This window comes from Archocentrus centrarchus, chromosome 13 (assembly GCF_007364275.1).
Source record: "Archocentrus centrarchus isolate MPI-CPG fArcCen1 chromosome 13, fArcCen1, whole genome shotgun sequence".
Taxonomy (NCBI): domain Eukaryota; kingdom Metazoa; phylum Chordata; class Actinopteri; order Cichliformes; family Cichlidae; genus Archocentrus; species Archocentrus centrarchus.
In genome coordinates, this window is record NC_044358.1 from 38,356,167 (window position 1) to 38,381,188 (window position 25,022).

Below are 25,022 nucleotides of genomic sequence, written 5' to 3' on the forward strand. Positions count from 1 at the left end.
TCCGTCCGATGCTGACTCGAGTTATGAAGGTATGTGAAGAGACTTCCCTTCCTGAAACACCTGACGGGGCAGAGAGGTGCGCAGTCCTCACGGTGAAGCTGCTCACTTTCACTGTTACAGTAGAGCTCCGTTTGGTCTAAATAAAGTTAGTGATGAGTGTCACGGAGCTGAGCTGACAGCAGTCTGCGTACAGGAGCACCGTGTGACACAGAAAAGAGCAGCACTGGAGGCTGATGCCGCTGACAGCTTCACTGGAGTCAGCACAGTAGTAGAGTATTGCAGAAACATGCGGAGGGTGTCAGCTCAACAGTTGTAGTTATCGCTTTTCAGTTTTGCTGTGACGCATAGACCAGTTTGGATCATTCATTTTATGACCTATTGCAGTTTTTTTTTTTTTTTTTTCTGGCACTGCTCTCATGATGGCAACGGGCCCATAACTGTGGATCTGTGATTCATGTGGACTGTTGAAGGAAGGAAAACAACAGTGTGTGGTAGGAAACAGAGGAGCAGGAGATATTATGGCAGCAGTAAAGAGGGGATTGGTTTCCGTGTCTTCTCTCGTGTCTATTTTAGTAATTAAATGTCAGCTTTAAGTAATGATGCTCACCAGGATCTGCTCTAAAGGAGCTGTGAGTCTTTAGGAGGTGACAGGAGCTGCTTAGTTTGAATTCAAGAGGACTTCAGTTTAGGAAAGAAATCACCATCAAACACTTAACAGTCAGCTGGAATAAAAAAAAAGGTGCCAGTCAGTGAGTAAGATCGGTTAAAGCCTTTCTGTTTAAAGCGAGGCACGTGCTGAGGTGTCAAAGATGAGCACCACTGAGAGAACCAAGACCACCATCTCCTGCAAAGCTACCTTCCAATTATGTACAGAGATTAGCTTCGTGCACAGCAAATTCTCTTTGGCAGGACCACAGTTGCTGCGGAATAGGTGCATGTCAGTAATAAAAAACAAGGATATGAATTGTTGATTAGTATTCTATTTTGGCACTGTTAGCACTTAACTCTGCTGATCTGTTGAATGTAAGAAAATTGTTTCTTTGCCTGAAGAAAGTATTGAAACATCCATCTGTATTTCAATAAACAGGCAGCTTAACCCTGCATGCTCTTTATGTTTTAAACCACTGTATTTTCATCTGAAATAACACTCCTATGTGTTATTCTGTGCAGTTTGGAGTTTGCATGTTCTCCATGTGCCTGTGTGGGTGTCCCCCGATTACTCTGGTTTCCTCCCACAGGCCAAAGACATTCGTGTTAGGTTAATTAGTATTTCTGAATTGGCCATAGGTAGGCTATGAGAGTGTGTGGTTGTCTGTCTCTGTGTCATAGCCCTGCTGGTAGACTGGTGATCTGTTCAGGCCAGGATGTACTCCTCCTCTCGCCATCTGACAGCTGGGATTGGCTCCAGCCTCCTGTGACCCAAAGTTGGATGGATAAGCATTTACAAAAATGGATGGTTAGATGGATAAATTGATTGGTGGATTGATGCCACCTACTGCCACATGAAATCTTTACACTTGTAGAGTTTTTGCAGTATTTTTGGTGCATGCTGAGCACGTATATTGATCAGCCACATCATTAAAGCCACCTGGCAAACTTTGTGTAGGTCCGCCTGCAAAAACTGTTCTGCCTCATCATGACATTTGGGGTGTGCCCTGGGGTTTGTGTGGGTAGCTTGTGACACGTAGCATTAAAATCTTGCAGTAAAATCTTGTAAAACTGCTGAATCTTTGCCTACATACGTAGATGAGGTCATTGTTTGTAGCTATGAAAAAAGAGTTTCCCTTTGACCCTGGGAAGAAAGAAGACTCCAGAATTGAGTCTATACACAGAAGGTCAGATAAGTCTACACTGGCAGAGTACTGCCTATTATGTTAGCATTGTAAAGAAGGTAGATGCAATCACAGCCTATTGTATGTATTTTCACTGAGACATTATAATTTTTCTAATCAGTATAGTGTGTTTACGTGGTATATTACAGCCATGCAGACCAATCGCACTTGTTGTGGTCTGAGTTGGCAGTTTGTAGTTACGTGTTTGGGAGGGTGCAAGTCAGGTTGCAATGTGGTCAAAGGTATAAGTTATGCAGTAGGTAAGTTTATGGCACAGGTTACAGCATGGGCTGCAGCCAGCTGTCTGGGACCTCGCTGTACTGATGGTGAGGATTTAACGGTACTATAAATCAAGCTTGATGTTAGCCTGGGCTTTGTCTCTGGTGTGTGGAAATCACATCCAGCTGCTCTGTAAATTGAGTTAGCTTCAGATCTAAACTAAGTACACGCCAACGACAGAGCGAAACAAGGTCACAGAGAATGAAAGAAAATTTAAAAGTGAAGTTTGTTGACAAATCTCAGACAAGGATGGAAACCCTGGTGTCTTTTTCTTGGTTTCTATTTGTGTATTTTACCACCCTGAATCCAAAAAAGTTGAGATGCTGTGTAAAATGCAAATTAAAACAGAATGCAATCATTTGCAAATTTCATAAACTCATATTTTATTCATACCAGAACATAGGAAACATGTCAAATGTTTAAACTGACTAAATGCACCATTTTAAGGAAAATATTACCTCACTTTGAATTTGATGGCAGCAACTCATCTCAAAAAAGTTAGAGCACCGAAAGGCTGATCTGCACTTAAAACAAACTGCTGGGGCAACATTTTGCAACTAATTAGGTTAACTGGCAACAGATCAGTAACATGATAGAGAAGAGTTTTTCAAAAGTAAAGATGGGCAGAGGTTCACCAATCTGCAAAAAAAAACCTGCATCTATAAATTATGGATTAATTTCACAATAATGCTCCTTAATCCTTGTAGGGCTGTCTTGGTTTACACGCCTCTGCAACATCGCGTGGAGATCTGGGGCAGTGCCATTGGATTGGCAGACCGGGGTGGTGGTCCCCATCTTTAAGAAGGGAGACCGGAGGGTGTGCTCCAACTTTCGGGGGATCACACTACTCAGCCTCCCCGGTAAGGTCTATGCCAGGGTGCTGGAAAGGAGGGTGCGTCCGTTAGTCGAACCTCGGATTCAGGAAGAACAATGCGGTTTTCGTCCTGGTCGTGGAACGCTGGACCAGCTCTTTATCCTCTCAAGGATATTCGAGTGTGCGTGGGAGTTTGCCCAACCAGTCTACATGTGCTTTGTGGACTTGGAGAAGGCATTCGACCGTGTTCCTCGGGGTGTTCTTTGGGAGGTTCTGCGGGAGTATGGGGTGTCTGGCCCATTGTTGCGGGCCATTCAGTCCTTGTACAACCACAGTGAGAGCTTGGTCCGTATAGCCGGTAATAAGTCGGATTCGTTTCCTGTGGGTGTTGGACTCCGTCAGGGCTGCCCTTTGTCACCGATTCTGTTCATAATTTTTATGGACAGAATTTCTAGGTGTAGCCAGGTGGCGGAAGGCTTCTTCCTTGGTGGCCTCAGAGTCTCATCTCTGCTTTTTGCAGATGATGCGGTCCTGTTGGCTTCATCAGGGGGGGGCCTCCAGCTCGCAGTGGAACGGTTCGCAGCCGAGTGTGAAGCGGCTGGCATGAGAATCAGCACCTCTAAGTCTGAGGCCATGGTCCTCAGCCGGAAAAGGGTGGAGTGCCATCTCCGGCTCAGGAACGAGTTCTTGCCTCAAGTGGAGGAGTTTAAGTATCTCGGGGTCTTGTTCACGAGTGATGGGAGAAGGGAACGGGAGATCGACAGGCGGATCGGGGCTGCTTCTGCAGTGATGCGGACGCTGCACCGGTCCGTCGTGGTGAAGAGGGAGCGTAAAAGCGAAGCTCTCGATTTACCGGTCGATCTACGTTCCTACCCTCACCTATGGTCACGAGCTTTGGGTAGTGACTGAAAGAATAAGATCGCGAATACAAGCGGCAGAAATGAGTTTCCTTCGAAGGGTGGCTGCCCTCTCCCTTAGAGATAAGGTGAGGAGTGCGGCCATCCGGGAGGGGCTCAGAGTAGAGCCGCTGCTCCTCCACATCGAAAGGAGCCAGTTGAGGTGGCTCGGGCATCTGATTAGGATGCCTCCTGGCCGCCTCCTGGGTGAGGTGTTCCGGGCATGTCCCACCGGGAAGAGGCCCCGTGGTAGACCCAGGACACGCTGGAGAGATTATGTATCTCGGCTGGCCTGGGAACGCCTTGGGGTCCCTCCGGATGAGCTGGAGGAGGTGGCTGGGGAGAGGGAAGCCTGGGCTTCTCTGCTTAGGCTTCTGCCCCCGCGACCTGGCCCCGGATAAGCGGAAGAAAATGGATGGATGGATGGATGGCTCCTTAATATAAAATTGTGAAGGCTTTGAATATATCATCATCTACAGTTCATAAAATCAGCAAAAGATTCCAAAAATCTGGAGAAATCTCTGTGAGGGGACAAGTCTGTAAATCAGTGTTGGGTTTCTGGGATCCTTGAGCCCTCAGGTGTCGCCCTATTAAAAAAGAGGTGTGATTCTGTCATGAAAATCGCTGCATGGGCTCAGGAACCCTTCCAAAATCCGCTGTCGGTGCTGTGCTATCCACAAATTCAGGTTAAAGCTCTATCATGCAAAGAAGAAGCCACTTTTAAACATGAACAAGAAACGCAGCCGTCTTCTCTGGGCCAAAGCTCATTTTAGGTGGACCGAGGCAAAGTGGAAAACTGTTCGGTGGTTAGATCACTCAAAATTTGAAATTCTTTTTTGGAAAACGCTTATTATCAGCGTTCAGTTCAAAAGCCTGCATCCCTGATAATATGGGCTGCATTGGTGCCCGTGGAATTGGCAGTTTGCACATCTGGAAAGGCTCCATCAGTGCTGAAAGGTGTACACAGGCTTTAGAGCAACATTTGCTCCCATCCAATGTAATTTTCAGGAATATTAAATTGCATCTATTACAACAGCATGGCTTCAGTCCAGCTCTTTCACCAACTGAAAACATTTGGTACGTCATGACACACACGCGCACACACACACACACACACACACACACACACACACACACACACACACACACACACACACACACACACACACACCAAAAAAAAAAAAAAAAAACCAACAAAAAAGACCCAGGGCTGTTGAGCAGGTAGCATCCTCTATCAGACAGGAATGAGACAACATTCACAGAGTTAGTTAGTTCACAGACATTTACAGGGGATGCTACACAGCAGTAAACATGACCCTGTCCCAGCTTTGTTGAAGTGTGTTGCTGCCATCAAACTCAAAATTTGTCATTTGTCATAAAATGGTACATTTTGGTACATTTGGTACATTTTCTTACTTTAAACATTTACTATATTTTCGATGTTCTATTGTGAATAAAATATGGGTTCATGAGATTTGCAAGTCACTGGATTCTGCTTTTATTTACATTTTACAGACTAAAAAAACTTGTTTTGGACTTGGGTTGTATTTTCTTAACTCCTAGAAAATAATGGCCTTACCCGCTGAAAAACTGAGGTGCATGCGCCAGAAAAAAAGGATAAAAGATCCATAGTTGGGATTCCTGTTCCCACCTCTTACACTAAACTACAAGTTAGTAAGCTGTCAAAGTTTTACCTTTTTTTTTTTCCCCTTTTCCACTCCCCTTCAACTTTCCTCTCATTAATTTACTCTTAAACATCACTCATGAGCTCCTCATTGTCCCTCTTGTTTTTTTTAAATCTTTGTCCAACAAAGCAATCTTTTTTTTTCTTTGTTTATGTCTAGACTTCTACTGGAATTATGTTCCCAATGCTGCATCCACGATGACAGACAGTAAAATCATTGACTGCAGGCTGAGCCATTGTTTCCTCTGAAGGGAGCAGCGATGGCCATCTCTCTGCAAAGCTACTTTCAAACTGTCATCTGCTGTGACTTCAACTGATTTGGATGCTGACACTGCTTGCTGCCGGCTTTTCAAAGTGCAGCCAATGAACAAGACTGCCAGATGAATTGATTTTATGAAATGGGGTGGGGGGGCAGACTTTGCATTTAATGCGTGTATTTGCCCACTTCCTTAAATATGTAATCATCTCAGCTACTTCCTTCAGTTAACAAGTATTTATCTTCTGCTGAGCATCGGTTCTGATCACACAGGTAGATCTCTGTTCCAACTATTCTGTCTCCCCTCTCTCCCTCTAACAAGGCCAGCTGCTAAAATGTGAATAATAATTCATCACCACTGCTGTGTATGGATTCTCATTTTAGTTAAATTGAAAAATATACCTTTTATCACAACCCACAAACAGGATTCTGCAGGGCATCTATAAGTGGTTCTGTTTAATAAAATGAGACAATAAGAGCTCATTTATTGTTCACTCATAGTGGTACAATACAAGAGACTTGGTTTTCTTGGTTGGTTTGGTTTTATTTTTATGAAAGGACAAAAGTAAGACAGACTTCTTCAATCACTAATAATGTGACCAAAACTAGTTTAGCAGATTTCATGTTGGTGCCTGAGATCACCAGTTTGCCCAGCTGCGCTGAAGAGTGCCTGTCACTGGTATTTCATCTTGTCTGCTAGTTTTTCCACTCTAAAGCTGATAAAGAAAATAAAATAAAATTAAAAAAAACGACACATTCTCTTCCTCCTGCTTTCCTCTCTGGGTTTTAGTGGTTAATTTGCCACAAAAAGCTGTGCTTCAGTGATTATGACATATTTTGATGATTGGTGGTCCAGGCTTTGGGACTTGGGAATCCCTGACATTAGAATCATGCAAACAAGCATTTGTTTTTTGAGGCAGCAGAGGACTTCATGGGTGCCTTAGAGGGAGGGGGGGGGGGGCATATCCGTCATTGGAGATTAGGATTGTGCACTCCACTTCCTCTGACTCTGTTGGCGGTTTGCAGATAATATGCTCAAACAAAGTTTCAGGCTCTTCAGCCGTTATTGTCTCTTACTAGCCAAAACAAATTTCCGTCATTTCCAAAGGGAAGCGTGCTACTGTGGCTCTTCTCTCACAATTTCAGCATTCATTTTTCAGCTTTGAAAACAAGAAAGTCTTTTGGTCTTTGCTTTATTGATAAGGTCCATTTGCTGTCTGAAAGTCGACTTTATCTGTGCTATCTTTATCTGTGCTACTAAATTAAGATAAGGGATGTCTGTTTCTGCCTTGTTGTGTGGCCAAAACTGCTCGTGATATCGAATTCCACTGAAGTCTCTTAGGATGTAAAAAAGAAAAATCACTCGAGTGATCAAAAGCCTTTTTGACTTTACGCTTCCATCGAGCACGAATTCTGTAGTTTTGCTTATTTAAGTACCTTTAACTATTTATATCCGTAGCATATATACATTACACTGATTTTACTGCCATCACAACCTAGACTTTTAATCACTTCCTTTTAGCTAATATATATACACATATATGCATAGCAGCAAGTGCAATATCTGTTTTCCTTGCTTCATTGCAAATATATTGTAATAAGTAGTTTTTAATGTAAAAGGTATTTATGAATGCCTGCGGGTGTGTGTGGTGTAGCTTGTGTGATTCATCGTTTGTAACCCTGGGTATTTTACTTATTTGAGTCATGGTCCTCTGGTCCTTCTGGCTCGACTTGTCCTTTTTCCCCTCTCTTTCTCTCTCCTTCTTTTGTTCTCTCTTTGCTTCTCTGCCGGTGTGAGTGTGTTGTGGGATGTGTGTTTCAGAGGTGGAGCGTTATAGTGGTCTCCACCCTGTTAATCGCACACCTGGTTTCCCCACACCTGATTATGCATCTGCACGCTGTGAAGCTGTGTTGATCCTGACTACAAAAGGCTGGAGTTTCTCCTTGCTCGACGACAGGACCGCTGCAGCACATGCAGTAAAACAAGCTCGCTCCTTCTTACTTGTGACTGCAAGAATGGTTGTTTACGTGTTTACTCACCTTCATCTCCTTTGTTCAAAACGCCGGCGTTTCCAAGAAACACCTTTTTACCTTACTGCAGTCCTCTGTGCTTGTGTCGAGGTGTCCAGAGAGCTTAACAATTTGGGTGAATGATTAATCATACATATGGATGCATATGGATTAAAAATGTTACCTAATGATTTCATCTTATTCATGCAACAATAACAAAGCTATGAAATTAACAGACGTGAGTGAAGTCACTCATTTTTCCCTCAGTCATACAGGGTGGTTCATGTTAGTGCTCTTATAGAAAAGGAGGTGGAACTAAAGGTCCAGCATAACAAATAACTGACCATGTTAGTACGCTACTCAGAAACCATCCTAACATTTCAGTCTGTCAACAAAATATGATAATAAAGCAGTTTTGAAGTGCATAAATGACCCAACATATCAAAATCACATAAATTATGTGCAGGACGTGCCCCCACCCCCAGCCCATATGCATAAATGAATCCTGCCTCTATATATAACAGACAGACAGAAGAAGCAGTTAAATTTGCCCTTCTGCTGTGATTTTGATGCTTCTTACAAGCACCTGCTGCCTATAATTGACACATTAACGACTCATGCTAAGCACATTACAAAACGTTGTAAGACCTTATAAAATAAACACAGGGTGTTGTACAGCAATCTGAAACTACACTACAAAAAATGGCTAAAAATTGTATTCATTAAGGCAACTTCTACTCAGTATGTTAATGAAAGGCAATTTATGGTTATATTTAATCCCTTATTTAATTGATTTAATGAATCAAATACAGAGAAGCGCACAGAAAATAAACAGAAACATAAAATTGAATTTAAATTAGTGAAATTTGAAGGTTGTGGCCTAAAAAAAAACTACTTCAGCAGAATATTGTCATATTTTATTGAGACTCTTCTCGTCAGTAAACAGCAATGCTGGTTTCTATAGCAGTATTACAGGATTAAAGCTTTTGGCTTGAATTAAGTGTTTATCCATTAAATATATACATGTCTCTATTTCCTGTTAATCCCTCATTCAACTGGTTAATCTTGTTCAAGAAAACACCCCTGACTCTGTGTTCAGCTGGTGGATTCTTATGTTGATGATTCATAATAGAACAGGGTTCTACTATGGAGCGAGGACTTCATATTTTAAGTCTGTTTGTTTTGCCAGTGGTGCAAATGAACCTTGTAACTTTTTCTGCACACCTATCGTGCCCCAGAAGAGCTCATACACGGTATATAGAAACCTGATGGGAATTGGAACGGGTCATAAATCAACTGGTATTCATCACAGAGATCATTCAATCAATATAATAATAATAAAAAAAAAAATTGTGTGCCATGATTTTTATTTCTTCACAGCTATGCTTTAACTGCTCCTCTCGACTGAAGTAGTTGGCACTTGATCAGCACATTTTCAACACAAGAAACAAGTGAAGTATTGAATGCCCCTATGCAAATTCTGCTGGGCACTCTGCACACGCTGTTGTGATCAAAGCCATCTGCAGTGATCAGGTTCAGTTGCAATCCTGACGTTTTTTTCTGTCCAAATATGGCTGATTGGATTTTGCCTGGGGTGTACTGCCACTCACTTTTGGGCCGACAAAAAGACATTTTAAAGTAGTTCAGTCTGGATCTGCTGGACGGCAGTGAGGCGTTATGACCCTGGGTCGATTTACATAGTGTTTGAGCTTCTGGACTTTGAAGTTGTGTTTATTTAAATTATCTATCTGATTCCCGGTTTGTTTAGTGTTGATTATTTAGTGTATTTAGTGCTATTTTTAGTTCCTGGTTGCTTTGGTTTTATTCCCCCCTCTGTGTTCCATCCTCTTGTATCACGTCCCTTGTATTTAGTTCATTCATGTGTCTCTTTTCCCTGTTCAGTTATCTCACTAGCCTTGAGTTTTACTGCTTGTGTCTCATCTAATGTGATTTAGCTCACCTGAGTATTGTTCTCCCCAGTTGTTTTCACTTGCTCTGTTATTATTATTATTTAGATACATAGACTTTACCAGCAACAGTATATTAACCTCACTCAAAATCTGTTTTATGCTTTTAAGTCCTTTAGTGCACAGGATGTGTTTTATGTTGCTGAGATGTACAATTCTGAGACCATGTTCTGCATTACTGTTGGAGTGATATTGTTATATTGTAGGATTCAGCTTTCTTTCTCTCATGTCCTATGTTATGCTTAACTCATTGACCCCTGCACACAGGAGAGGTGTGGGCATGCAACCTCCCAACTCACAAAACAGGACCCTGCCAAGGGCCCTGTTTTCTGTCCTTGCATCCATCTATAGACAGATGTCTCATTTGCACCATCTGCCACATATATCTTGTTGAACTGTGTTTGACCTGTGTAGGATAACTGGATTTCTGCCCAGCAACAGTGCAATACGATGTGGCAGGACCCTGTATAAATAAGGTCTGTCTTCTTTGTTCCTGTGAATTCTTCACTGAACTGCTGCGTTTACTGTGCTTACTGAACTCGTTCTTGCAAAAATAAAACTTTCAAAAGATAAATCCAGCAGTAGTTGGTATTTAATTAATACACTAAATTTAGCGATGCTCCACCCTGCCCGGGGCTTCCCCAGAGAATGATGTTTCACCCCACCTGGGGCCTCCCCAGAGACGGATACTTCACCCCACCTGGAGCCTCCCCAGAGACTGAGCATCCTGCACCCATCCTTTAGCCTCCAGTGGGTTTTGCGCAGCCCTGGCCTTCGGAGGAGTCTGTGTGCCCTGTGGAGCAGCCCCAGCCATTGGAGAATCCCAAGCTTTGTGGGAACTCTGAGTCTTCGGAGTCTCCAGTGCCAGTGGATCCAGAATCTGTGAGGCTTCCTGAACCAGTAGGGCCAGAGCCCGTGTGTCCTGCCGAGCACCCCCCACCTGAGAGTCCTGAGCCCATGGGTCCCTCACCTTCTGCGGATGAACCCGAGCCTGTGTCTGAGGGTCCAGTGCCTCCCAAGTCCAGCGGGCAACCAGAGAGGTTGCTGTTGCCTGCCTCCAATCAAGCCTCCTGAAGTGCACCGTTGTCACTGACCACTTCTTTGACTGCCAGAGGGACTCCATCACAGGCCTCCTGGCCGGTCCCCTGAAAGGCTCCACAGCTGGCTTACTCTTCTGTGTCCTGGGGAGTCACATTTCTTCAGCCATTGGTGGCCCCCTGTGAAGCCATCGGATAGGTCACATCGTCTCCTCCAATGCCGGCCCCCTGCCAAGCCCCCAGTGTTGCTATGCCTCAGTTGCTGGCCTGTCGCCTGGGCGGCCCCCACAGCTGTTACATCTACATGTACCCTGTTTTGTCCCATGGCTGGGAAGACCCCCAAACTGTTTTCTTGTTTTTTGAACTCTCGTGCTCCATGTTTTCCTTTTTGTTCTATTCTGGTTCTCAATGTGTTTTCTAGTGTTACATTTTAGTAGTTTTTAGTTCCCTATTTGGACTTTGTTGTCATGATGCTGTGGCAGGCAGGCAAAGATCGGACCCCAAATGCAGGACTCAGACGATGAAATGAACTTAATGTGGTTTGTTGACTATGATGATTGTACAACATAAAACAGGTCTGGACCTAAAACTATGGAACATGGGGAGACACACAGCAGGAACACAGACAACGACACAACAATGAACAGAAGTAAACTGAGGGCTCAAATACACATCGGTAATCAGGGCAAGAGGAAACTGAAATGAAACTAATAACAGGGGAAGCAAAACTAAACACAAAGCACAGGGAACACAAGACTGTCAAAATAATACAGGAAGTGACTAAACAAGGTATATGCAGACTTGACACGGGGAACTAGCACACAGAGAAAACTAAACAGGGACCACGGCACAGGGAAACAGACAGAGAGACTCAGACATGGGACAGAAACGCAGACTTGCCACAACACTGGGAATAAAGCTCAGTATAAAAAAACACAGGAGGTTAAGACAAAAGAACAAAACAGACAAGACCACAGATGCAGGGGAGACAGGGACAAAGGGAACTAGAAACCCAAAACAAACTAGGAAACAACAAAACTCAGTGAAAACAAAGCTAAACACAAAACGCTGGGCAGACGGCCCAGGACCATGACATTTGTGTTTGGACTTTTGATTGTCTGCCTTCCACCAAATAAATGGCTCGCCTTCAGTTTAACCCTGTTTGCCTCCATGCCCCTGCATTTGGGTCGGTAGCCGAGCTGACCGTGACATGAGGTTATAGTTAGAGGACCTTCACTAGAGCAAACAGATTCAAATAACACATTCAGGGAGTCTGAAAGCACAGTTAGCTTTCGACCAGTATTTTAGTGCATGTGCCAGGGTACTTAATACTGTACTTTATAGCTGGAGAGGAAAAATGAGAAAATATTTACATTACAGAGGATCGTACACTGTGTCAAAGAGGAAATAAATGTATGCGTGTCACTCCATGGTGCATGTGAGGTAAGACGTCTTTATAGCCATCCTACATACAGAATGGTTGTTCTACCAGACTAGATTGATGGTGTCAAGCAGCTTAATGATACTGCTGAGCAGCAGTCTGCATGCAGAGAAACACACACTTTCACTGTCTTTCTGCATCTTTTGCGCTCCCTCTTTCTAAAATAGAAGAACAGTACTGTAGACAAGGAAAATGTATTTAATTTTGTATATGCGATGCTACTGTTAGTATTACAGTGACATGAATAATAATTACTCAGTAATTACTATTGAAAAAAATCAGTCTCATGAGCTCATATTATTTATGTCATGGGAGCCTTTAATCAAACAGCTTATCAGCTTTTCCAGTAAGCGTGCTTGAACACTAGAACTCCCAAGGTGGTCATTTTGACCTTTTTAAAATTTTGCATTGTAATATCTTTGTTGCTATAAACCCTGTGTAACTGTAGGACCCTGACTTTTTCTAAGTCTGTGTATATTTTATTCTAACATTGTCATTTTATTACAATTGCAAGACACAAGAGAGTTATGAGTGTTTCTGCCTAGAACTCCAATAAGTGGTCATTTTGAGCACAATATATTATTTACATAAATTTATAATAAATGAATATATGCATCCATCCATCCATCCATTCGCTTCCGCACATCCTGTTAAGGGTCGCGGGGGGGCTGGAGCCTATCCCAGCTGTCATAGGGCGAGAGGCAGCGTTCATTACAATACCAGTTGTCAGCTACCTACAGTGCAGTCTTGAGATCCCTCCCCAGGTACCTCAAACCCAACTCACACCTTACTTTTTTTTTTTTTTTTTCACCTGAAAACCCCGGTGGTAATGACTCACACCTTTTTTTTATGGCTTACTTTTTGTGCAAGAGTACATGAATAGTAATGGGTCAATGACCACCTCCAAAAGGGACAGCTCCCACTAGGGTTTAAATACCTGGGGTTCCCCACCTTTTGGTGGAGAAGCCTGGAGAAGCTTCTTGAATAAAAAGCAAACCAACTTCAAAAAAATTTAAAGAAGTCCACTCACCTCGGTAACATTACAGATCCATGTATTCTTCTATGTTTTTAGTCACTATAAATGATATATATATATATATATATATATATATATATATATATATATATATTTTTTTTTTTTTTTTAATAAATTTAAGCAAATAATGTATGGTGGTCAAAATGACCACCTATGGGAGTTCTAGTAGTTCTATAATTCTGGGAATTCTAGTGTTAAGGTTTAATACTGTAAGTATTGTTAAGACCAGTGATGTCAGTAACGCGCTACTTAGTAATGCGTTACTCTAATCTGACTACTTTTTCTCTGTAACGAGTAATCTAACGCGTTACTATTTGCAGTCCAGTAATCAGATTAAAGTTACTCATCCAAGTCACTGTGCGTTACTATTGTTGTCATTTTCCTCAGTACAAAGATGTATTTTTGCTTTCTCCTTGCGTCTCGGGGAGTGACGTCTGGCTGATGCGACAGTTAAGTCCCGTTGTCGGCATGAGGACAATACCAGCACAGCGACACAAATGTAAGCAATGGAGGGAGGAGAGAGATAGGCATTTTCTAGCTGAAATACAGGCACTATTATGAGTCTGTGTCAGCTAAAGATGACAACATCAAGGTTAGTTGTGCACTCTGTGCTGGCGACAAAGTGCTATGTAGCTTCAAAAACACTACGTCAAATATGAGAAACATCTGGAGTCAAGGCGCAGTCAAACTTACAGAGTGAGTCGCAACAGGTGGAGCGAAGCAGAGCTGCAGCTAACCCTTACGAAAATCCACTATAGTTAACTATGGTTTTTATGCCGTAACCATGATTTTACCTTGATTACTGCATAAAAACCATAGTTAATCATACTCGATTTTCGTAAGGGAATGCAGGAGGCCCCCAGCACCCAAACAACAAAAGCTGGACTTCGCTACAAACCAGTAAGTGGGGGAGAGCTGAAAAAGTTGAAAAGCCCTCTACTAGAGTATGTAGTAGAGGGCTTCATAAATCATTTTGATAAATCATTTTGAGAAATCATGTTGTCTTTGCTCTATTTACCAATATAAGCAAAGACATTACACATAAAAATACACAGAAACATCTGAATCACAGACGATCACTTTTTGGCACAACACCGGCCGCTGTTGAAAGTAACACATAAAGTAACTTGTAATCTAACTTAGTTACTTCTAAAATGAAGTAATCAGTAAAGTAACGCAGTTACTTTTTAAAGGAGTAATCAGTAGTCAGACTACATTTTCAAGATAACTATACCATCACTGGTTAAGACTAGCAGGAGTGGACAGGTAATTGGCAATTTACCAGGCATCTGTGAAAATAAACCTCATAGAGCTTTGAGCAATATGACCTCTTGTGATTCATTAATTTCATTGTTCCAGTTCTGAATAGGCTTCAGAACCTGGTGGTAGTGGGTCATTTCAATGCAGGTGTGCTGCAGAAAATCTACATAAAACAGTCCCCTGCAGGTTTTTTCTGCATGAGTAAGCATGGCCTTGTTAATTTTCCAAGACAGAAACCAGATTACTGGTAATTATCTGATAATTGATAATTATTTTTTTTAAATCCTGTTCATCAGTAACGCTTTTTTTATGTCATGTACGAACAAGCTGGGACAAACAAGTATGGCACGTTCACAAAAGGACATCAGAAGAAAAATACAGATGGAAGTCTCATTAGGATTGAGATTTGTTTTAAAAGAGAGAGAATTAGAGAGCAATTATAGACAGATAACACAAAAATGCATTGTACATTTTCAGGATTATGAATAACCTGTGCAAGATTGATACATGAATATAACATTTTCATGAAAAAAGAAAATGCAGCTCATATTTTTATTAGCTTGTTACATTAGCATGCAGCAAAGTATTGAACCCAGGGTTTTAATATGAAAAAGAGCTTCAGCTACAGTAGAATGTCCTGTGACCAAACAATGTAACTGCTGTATTTAAATGTAATAGCTGACTTCAGGCATTATCAAGCACAAATAAGTATTTAAAAAGCTGCAAAAAAAAAAAAAACAGTTTGCAAGTATCTTAGATTTTTAATTTGATTGTCAATAAATGTTTACATTATCTGCAAGTGTAATTTTACATTTATTTGTGTTTCCCACCATCTTTATACTTTGCTAACACTAGGACCGCCAACATTCCTAACTGCCAGGGGAGCTCATTTTGACCACGTCCTGCAGCAACAGCAGCAATGACGAAGAATGCATTTCTTGAAGAATTTAAGTTGTAGTCTTCATCTGCTGTTTCTAATTGTAAGTGAGAACTGACAAAATAATTATTCAGGATTGAGTTTCAGTGGTTTTATTAGTTTTACAGGTGATTTAGATTATTTCAGTACAGCTTGCAAAGTTAAAATACTACAAACAACACAAAAGCTAACACGTCACAATAGTGCAATTATTGTAGAAGGAGAGCATCATGGAACAATTAAAATGAACTTGTATAACATGGTACAGTATCTCTTAAATCCACCATCCACACTGCTCTGCCCCATGCTTAATTTATGGTACTGCAATTGTGTCCATGTATTTTCCTACTTACAGACTAGGGAGGGGATTTTCAACCAGTGCAAATGTGCTTCCGTGCAGTCCACCAAAATCCCAACTGTACGATGCTCAGCCTCGGGTGTCACTACGCGTCGGTTGGTTGACTGGTTGACAAGTGGGCCAGAACAGCGTCATAAGCAACAGCAGAATTCACCAGAAATGAAAGAAGTGCAAAAAAAAAAAAAAAGATTGTAAAATCCAGCATGAAAAGTACACACAGTAGTTGCTGTGGATACTTTTCATTGCTTTAAACACTCAATTTCACTGTATGTTATAGCTTTGCTCTTCTCCAAGTCTGCCTGATGGACCAACAACAGCACAAGCACAAGTAGCCCACCGACCAGTTCTAACACATACTTTGAATACTGCCTCCATCAGACAAACACGTTCTACAGGTAGATGGACAGTCCATAGCTGCCCATAATGTTTTCAAACCTACCTGGCTCTATGTGAAAAAGTAATTATTGCCCCTAAACCTAATAACTGGTTGTGCCACCCTTGGCAGCTAGAACTGCAATAAAGCATTTGCAATAACTGGCAGTGAAACTGTCACATTGCTGTGGAGTAATGTTGGCCCACTCCTCTTTACAGAATTGTTTGAATTCAGCCACATTGGAGGGTTTTCAAACATGAATGGCTGGTTTAAGGTCATGCCAAAGCATCCTAATTGGATTTAAGTCTGAACTTTCAGTCATTCAGAGGTGGACTTGCTGGCGTGTTTTGAATCACTGTCCTGCTGCATAACCCAAGTGTGCTTGAGCTTCAGGGCACAAACTGATGGATGGACATTCTTCTTCAGGATTTTCTGGTAGAGAGCAGAATTTATGGTTCCATCAATTACAGCAAGTCCTCCTGAAGCAGCAAAGCAGCCCCAGATCATCACACTACCACCACCACCATGTTTGACTGCTGGCCTGATGTTATTCTTGTGAAATGCTGTGTGTGAACTATGCCAGATATAATGGAACACACCCTCTAAAAAGTTAAAAAAAAATTCTTGTAAAATTCTTGGAGATCATGAAGAGGTTTTTCTGGCAAATATGAGGCAAGCCTCGGTGTTCTTTTTGGTCAGCAGTGGTTTTTAGTTTGGAAATCTCTCATGTGTTGCCTTTTCTCTTTCTTTTACTGAATCTTATTGTTGATGCAAACCTTCCAAAAATGTAACTTTGGTGTTGTCAGTCCACAGAATATTTTCCCACACTGACTTTAACTGAGGCAAGTGAGGCCTGCAGTTCTTTAGATGTTCTGGGTTCTTTTGTGACCTCCTGGAGGAGTCAGTGATTTGCTCTTGGAGTAATTTTGGTGGGTGTCCATTTGTGGCTGATGGCTCTCAGCGTGGTTTGCTTTTTGAGATCTTTCAGCCTGCTTCACTTTGTCAGACAGGTTCTATTTATGGGATTGCTTGATTCAACAGGTCTAGCAATAATCAGCTGCTGAAATTGAACTGAACTTTCCAAAAATGTGGTTAATCACAGTTAATTCGTAATTTGACAAGAATTTGAACACAGCCTTAGACTTACTCATGTGTACATTTGTACCAGACCGTGAGCTGCAGATGTTCTAACATCTTTATGTTACCTAACAGCTCATCTGGGGCTATCATCTTTCTCTACCCACAGAAAACAATGTCTCAACTGATGCTAAAATAGGTTGATCTCTCTTGGGCAGTTTTGCTGTTTTACCCCATTGAGGTAGAGGCATGAAATAGCAGAAGGGCATAGATGGAGACAGACAGCAGACTAACGCTGTCTTCTGTTGCTTTGATTCCAATATTTCCTCCAAATGTCAGGAATTTGAAATGCTGCAGAGGAGTCAGGAGGCATGAGCAATCCCATGTGGCCACACAGCCTTTTTTTATTTTATTTATATATATATTTTTTTTTTTGTGAAAACCAAATTTATGTACTTCTGCTTTCACAGGGTGGCTTTAGTTGTTTCCTTTTTTTAATGCGCATTTCTTCCATCTCATCTCCCGATCTGTGTCCCATAGCCATGCATGGGTACATTATACTTCCATAAATAATTACTGGACTTTTAAAAATCTAATTTAAATGTAAATTCACTTTAATCATGACTACTATATAAAGTGCATATTAGCATGACTCGCTGACAGTTCTTGTAAATAAGTATTTAATGATTGTCTGGAGATGACTTCCACATTATTCTTGTACTGACCTTCCCGATTCTGGTTTTGCCAGCTGTTTCTTCTGAACAAAACACAAGATTTCTGGAGCGATGTCCTCCTTCCAAGTGGAGATGTTTGGAGATGGTGCACAGAGCCATGTTTACTGAAAACCAAACACAGCATTTCAGCAAAAACACCTCACACCAGTAGTCAAATACAGTGACAGAGGTGATAATTTGGGCTTGTTTTGCAGCCACAGAACCTGAACATCTCTTCTGTATACCAAAGTATTCTGGGGTCAAATGTGATTCAGTCTGTCCAAAAGTTCATGCTTGGCTGAAATTGGGTCATGTAACAGGACAGTGATCCCAGGCACATAAGCAACTTTACACCAGATTGGTTGAAAAAGAAAAGAATCAAGGTGTTTTACTGACACAGTCAAAGTCCAGACCTGAACCTGATTGAAATGCTGTGGAAAAACCTTGAGGGGTGTGCATAAATGAATGTCTGCAAACTCCAATATATGGAAGTAACATTTTGAAGAAAAGAGAAAAGAACCCACTGAGGACCAGATGAAATAATGCAGATGTACTTTCTTTTTCACATGATTGTCCTTTAGCATACTGTTTGTTGAAATGCTGACTTTACTAATTTATCCTCATTATATTATCTGGAAACATACCAGACTGGTTTGATTTGAGTTGTCTTGATTCTAAGTCCTTTCAAAAGCTTATTTTGAAATAGTTACTGTACAGTGTTAACTTGTTCCAAGTTCAAATGAGCTGACGGATGTGCAAGGTCTAAATTAAGTGTGATTGAATCCTTCAAATAAGCAGGTTTAACTGACTAATTGGAGCAAAAACACTTAACACTGCTAACCCATCAGCTAATGGTAAAAATTGAAGGGGCCTTCTAATACAAGACATATGTTTGTAGGCGTCTTGGATTAGGATAAGAGAGTCATATGTCCAATTAGGATCAGAATCCATTGTGTTCAGTTCACTTCTGCTCTGTTTCATCAAAATGCTGGTGTTACTAAAGACCAGAAATATGTGAGACTCAGTTCTAAACAGCTGCAGGACAGACCCAAAGTTTTGGCACCACGCTTACAGCTTTGAGCAGTATGCCTGTGCCGATTACGCACTCATTCTGACATCTTCTTCTGGCATTCCAAAGACATCAGCACTCACAACCATATCAGGATCAAAGTAAAGGATGCTTTTCTTTTTCTTTCTTTCTTTCTTTCTTTGGCATTAAATTGAGCGCAGTTACAATAAATTGCCTGGCTCTAGCCTTAGTAAATTATGTTAGTATTATTCATGATTGAATGAATGAATAATCTCCTCTCAAAAGTACTGGGACACACTTTTTAATCTTTAAATTCAGGTCTTTTCAGTCCCATTACAATATGTGTATTTATGTAGGATGTGCTAAATCCATGTTTTGGGCATATGCATGCTAACATAAAGTTTACAAAAAATGTTATCCATTGGAAAGGTGGACCTAAGATTCAGGATTTTTCTCAACTTGTTAAGTTCTCAGTTTCAGATACACATTACATTTATGTCACATTATATTTATGTTCACATGAATCCAACAACAATTGAGCAGCAAAGAAGCTGTAGAACTCATTACCAACATGTGTGCAACAAAATGACACGAGTGAGTAAACCTGGTCAAATTGCAGTTTGTGGTGATTAAAATGATCAGACTTTGAACAGTTGCAGTGCTACATTTTTACAATAAATGGTTTACATTTACATTCAATGGTTATTAGTTATTCTGAATCAATAAAGATCGATTTAATGCTGGTGATTCCTGCCAGGTGGAAATCAGGTATGTAGTAGAGCGATAAATGATGCTGTTAGTGTTGCTGTATTTCAGATGTAATATCATAACTGCTGTTCACACTACACCATAAACGGTCATTTGATGCATTGATTATTGTTTTTTGTTTGTTTTCTGGATGTCTTCTCTAAAGACCATAACTGCTGTTTTAAAGAGATGATTATTATTTTCTTATCCAGCAGTGAGGATTATCAGTTAAAATACATAGATGATACACAGAAATTATGAGTTGATACACCCCACAGAGGTTGCTGATGACTGTGTGTAATTTGACGTGATGGTGTGAAGAGATGTGTTGATGTTAATTTGGTTGAACTGCAGCTTATTTTCAATCATTCTGTCCTTCTTCACCAGGGGTTTTCTTGATTATAGCAGATGCCTTTATACCTCTTCACCTGTATCCTCTGATCACATGGCAGGCGCGCACACACACACACACACACACACACACATCTGCTCCGTTTGCTCCGTTTCTTCTTCTTCTTATTATTATTATTTTATTTAGGTAAATGAATTGCCTTTTGGGGGGGCTTTAACATGCTCAAAAACTCATGAAACTGCACATGCATCACACCTGGTGAAAATTTAAGTATTTTAATGGTTTTGGGCAATGGCCATCCAAAATGGCTCTCTAGCGCCCCCTAAACTTGAGCTCCACCACTGTGTTTCGCATATATGTATGAAATTTCATACACATATGTAACATATCCAGACGCACAAAAAAAATCCTCTTGGAGCCATGCCCTATACCCAACAGGAAGGCCACCATTTTTAATTGGATTTGTTTTGATAATTCTGGTAAATGACCTAATTTACAGCAATACAAATCATAATCTGTCAAGAGAGATCTAAAGTAAAAGTACTAAACTATATACTGGAGAAATTTAAAATTAATGCACTGCAACACTCTTGAATACATATTATGATAGGCTAGTGGAGAGAATAATAAATCTAATAATGTTGCTCATCTCATTACACATTTTACTTAAAGTGGAATATTAAACAACTTTACATATTATCCCTTATAGTATATGTTACAGCTCGTGTTAGACTCCTAATTGTTAAAGACTGGAAAATCTGAATTTTGAATCTTTTAACTGTTACTCCATTGTGGTGTTTTGAGTTCATTCTCCGCTCTCTGTCTTCTCTGTGTTTGCACCATGATGCAATTCAGTGGTTTTTAATTTTTGTGCACACACTTAAAGGCAAACCGACATTTCAAGGCAAACCTGTATTTATAGCTGTCATTAGTTCTTTTTTAAATTGTATTGCATGTTAAAGGCACCTTTGACAGCCTTTTTTTTTTTTTTTTACCAGCTGCACACTCTACTAGCATATACACTGTGGGGGCAAAAAAAAAATAATAATGGGCCACAACTCTGAATCTTTGTATTCAAGTGTTTTCAGTCCCATGTAGTCTGCCTTTACAAGTATTTGTGAAAGAATGGGTCTTTCTAAAGAACTCATGAATACAAGTGTGGTGCTCTAATAGAGCGTGTTAATGAAATCTCTTCCCGCCCGTATATTCCACAGTCAACTGTAAGTGGTATTATTGCAAAGTTGAAGTATTTAGGAACCACAGTAACTCAGCCAAAAAGTGGCAGATCACATAAGATTATAGAGAAGATTTTTAAGGTCTTTTTTTTTTTTTTAGGAGAAAGGAATACATTAAAAAGTACTGCTAGAGTAAATGAAATAATTAATTCACAGTTTTATAATGCAGTAATACCACGGTTGCCACAAAATCCCAAAGTACAAATGGACATGCCTCCGGACACCCTCATGTGCCTTGCCGCACCATTTGGGGACCACTGATGTAAATGATATTCTAATGGCAATGCTGAGTAATGTACCAATGGATTTAGCTGGGAGGAGTAACACACAATTGATTTTTGCCTTAAAGGTCTCAGTTGTTGAGTAAGACTTCAGTAAAGAATTATTGTCTACTTTCAGCAGAAAATGATTTGTCACATTTTGTTTTTATGGTTTTCACCTCAATCGCTGCCGTTCAGAAGGTCTCACGCAAGAGTTCAGTCACCTCACTGAGTTCATGAACTGATGCTCTCTTATTTATGAATTTACAGTAAATTCAAAGGAAGCAATAAACAGTATCACACTTAAGGGGGGAGTTTTACCTTCCTCTGAAGTTTTAGTGGCACTTGAATGTTTAGAGAAATGTAGAGATTATAATGAATGTAGTTTGTTGATCACAAATTGTATATTTGGTGTGGTTTTTGCAGAAGACTAAACATTAAATTGGTTTCATTTACAACTTCTTTCTGTGTGAGACTGTAAGAGGCAAAGATGGAGAGAGACTGACTGGACCAGTACACTGGACTCCAGATAACACAGCAAGTCCTCACCTTGAGCCTCAAAGACAAGAACTCATCATCTCTCTAAATATGGATGAAGCTTTCTGAAAGATTCTTGTGTGTGTTGAGTCAGATCCTTGAGAACTGACCTCCATCATTTATGTCTACAGCACAGAGCCAAGTGAGAGTAATGTGTTTATTGTTGTAGGGTGCTTTGCATTTTTGTGAGTGTTGTGGTATAACATGCACTCTGTGAAGATGTAGCAGTCGGCAGCTTGCCTGAGCTTGAGTTTCTGATTGTGGTGACGATGAGTGTGAAAATGATAAAATCTGGGTTTCTTCCTGCCTTCAGGCACAGAGCACATTAATTTTACTGACACAGATGATGCCCTTTATGAGCCGATCACGTACCAAATATGAAGCTCTGGGACAGTTTCACTGAGATGTTTTAGACTGATATACAGTGTTTGATCAGTTCAGGAACTCCACTGACTTTTGCAATAGATACCAATCTAGGAAGTTTGACAAATAGGTAAATCTATTCCCCTTTCAGTCAATCTTATTATTATTACTATTATATTTTCTCAAACATTTTCTTCCTTGTCTCCTTTGATCGTGAGCCTCCATCAGCTCCCCTCACATCGGCTTCCTAATATAGTCCATTAAGGAAAACACTGTAGAATTAGATCAGGGATTCGCTGATCACTCCATAATTAGACAGTCATGGCAGGTTGATCTACTGTAACAATACAGAGTCTCTCTCATTCTGTAAGTGTGTCTGATGGTAGAAACTTGGTCTGGGACAGAAATCCTGCTCTTAGTCTAAGATTAGATTTGTTGTTTTTTGTTGATTTTTTTTTTCTTCTTTGCACTCTAGCATATTAATGTGATATATTAGCAGTACTGAGAGCAGCCAAAAACTAAATATATTTTTGTACTAAAAAAAAGAAAAACCCTCTGACCAGAGCCCTAAGCATGACTCACCGGAGCACTCCGAAACCTCCCATCTGCTCTAATGCAACAGTTTTAGACTGGACCTTACACCTTATTATTGTTTATCCCCACTCACAATCTCTTCACATGAGAGCTGTGCTGCGCTGTTATTATTAATATAGCTAAGACAGTAAAAGGCAGTGGAGCAGTATGTCTGAAGCGATGGTGACAGCTCAGGCTCATTTCTGTTTAATTAAACAATGTTTAACACAGTCTCATGTTCTCCACGGAGCGGTTTGTGATGGTATTTTGATTCCACTAACTTTTAGCTTCATACATCCACTGTAAGACATGTCTGGTCTTATTATATTCTGGTTATTAAGCATACCACTTTTTCAGCAAATTGTTCCTTACACCTTTGGATTTCCATCCATCTATTCTCTTCTGCTTATCCTGTTCAGGGTCACTGGGGGGGGCTGGAGCCTATTCCAGCTGTCATAGGGCGAGAGGCAGGGTACACCCTGCACAGGTCGCCAGCCTGTCGCAGGGCCAACACAGAGAGACAGACATCCATTCACACTCACATTCACACCTATGGGCAATTTAGAATCACCTAACCCCAGTAACTGCATGTCTTTAAACTGTGGGAGGAAACCGGAGTACCCGGAGGAAACCCACGCAAACCCGGGGAGAACATGCAAACTCCGCACAGAAAGGCCCGGGCCAAGGTGGGTTCGAACCCAGACCTTCTAGCTGTGAGGCAGCAGTGCTAACCACCACGTGCTGCCCACCTTTAGATTTGTTTTTCTCATTTAATGACTGCCCATGTACAGTCATGTAGACTGTTTAATGATGAACTTTCCTGGCTTCTATATTCTAATCCTCTTATTCTTTGCTGAAGAATGCCTCCTCAGAGATGAGTCTTCATTCCCTCTGTCTTTTCTCAGTTTTGTTTTTGTAGTATTACCCACATGAAAGGACCGTGTTCTCAGCAGGAACAAAAAGAACCATATTTTGAATCAGATGAGGGCTGTGATCAGATTTTTTTTTTTTTTGCTTTTGACTTTGACATAGTAGAAAGAAATAAATGAAGGTAATATAGCTTCCAGTGTTACAATAAGATTATCACCCATGTTTAATTTATAAACCACTCAAGATTATAGTAATTATAGTTTACTCAGATGCTCATTTCCTGTGCGTGCACGTGTGTGTGCGAAAATATATGTGTGTGTATAACATCTGTTCCACAGTTGAAGTGTATCAGCATCTGGTGGAGGATTTTAATGGCACCTTGCCAGACATAATCATTGTGTGTGTGTGTGTGTGTGTGTGTGTGTGTGTGTGTGTGTGTGTGTGTGTGTGTGTGTGTGTGTGTGTGTGTGTGTGTGTGTTTGAGTGACTATATGTGCAATTTCATCACAGATGTGCACATAATGCCTGTTTTCTCCACCTTTGGTGCTCATTTCTGCTTCACTTTTTAACTTTGACTTGCCAATCTCTTGCAATGGCCCTCAAATTACTGTCATACTTTCATCTCTCACTGTCTGCATTATGTTTATCATTTCTTGATGATATAAATGTGCTCTACCTCTGCTATCTGCTCAAAGTACAGCTGCATTGCCCCAGGCAGCATTTCTCAAATGCTTTGATTTATTTAGGAGTTTCCCAGAGAGCAGAGCTTCATCAGTCAAACATAACTTATGTAAGCTTTTGTTGCTATAAACGGTTCAGCCTCCTGTGACATGTTTCTCTGACTGTGATTTATTTATTTTCTTCCCAGAAGGTGAACATTAATTTATATTAAATAATTCAGCACCTTAGTGAACAACAAAGTGGTCGGTCTTGAATGATCAACAGAGAGACGTGAATTAGACTTTGTTGAAACTGAGGCAGTCACTATTGTAGATTTGACTGTTAGGCTTTATTTCCCAGTTTTACTCCAACCTGAATAATGTTTTTATGGTGGCTTGCTTCTCAGAACCAAAACACTACACCACAGCCTTTGTTAACAATGTCAC

General features: G+C 40.8%; 1 protein-coding gene across 2 annotated transcripts in view; it reads left to right on the forward strand.

Annotated features, from left to right (window-relative positions):
* Nucleotides 1–25,022, forward strand: part of lsamp (limbic system associated membrane protein) — a 1,252,509-nt gene that overhangs the window by 796,493 nt on the left and 430,994 nt on the right. The window lies entirely within an intron of this gene.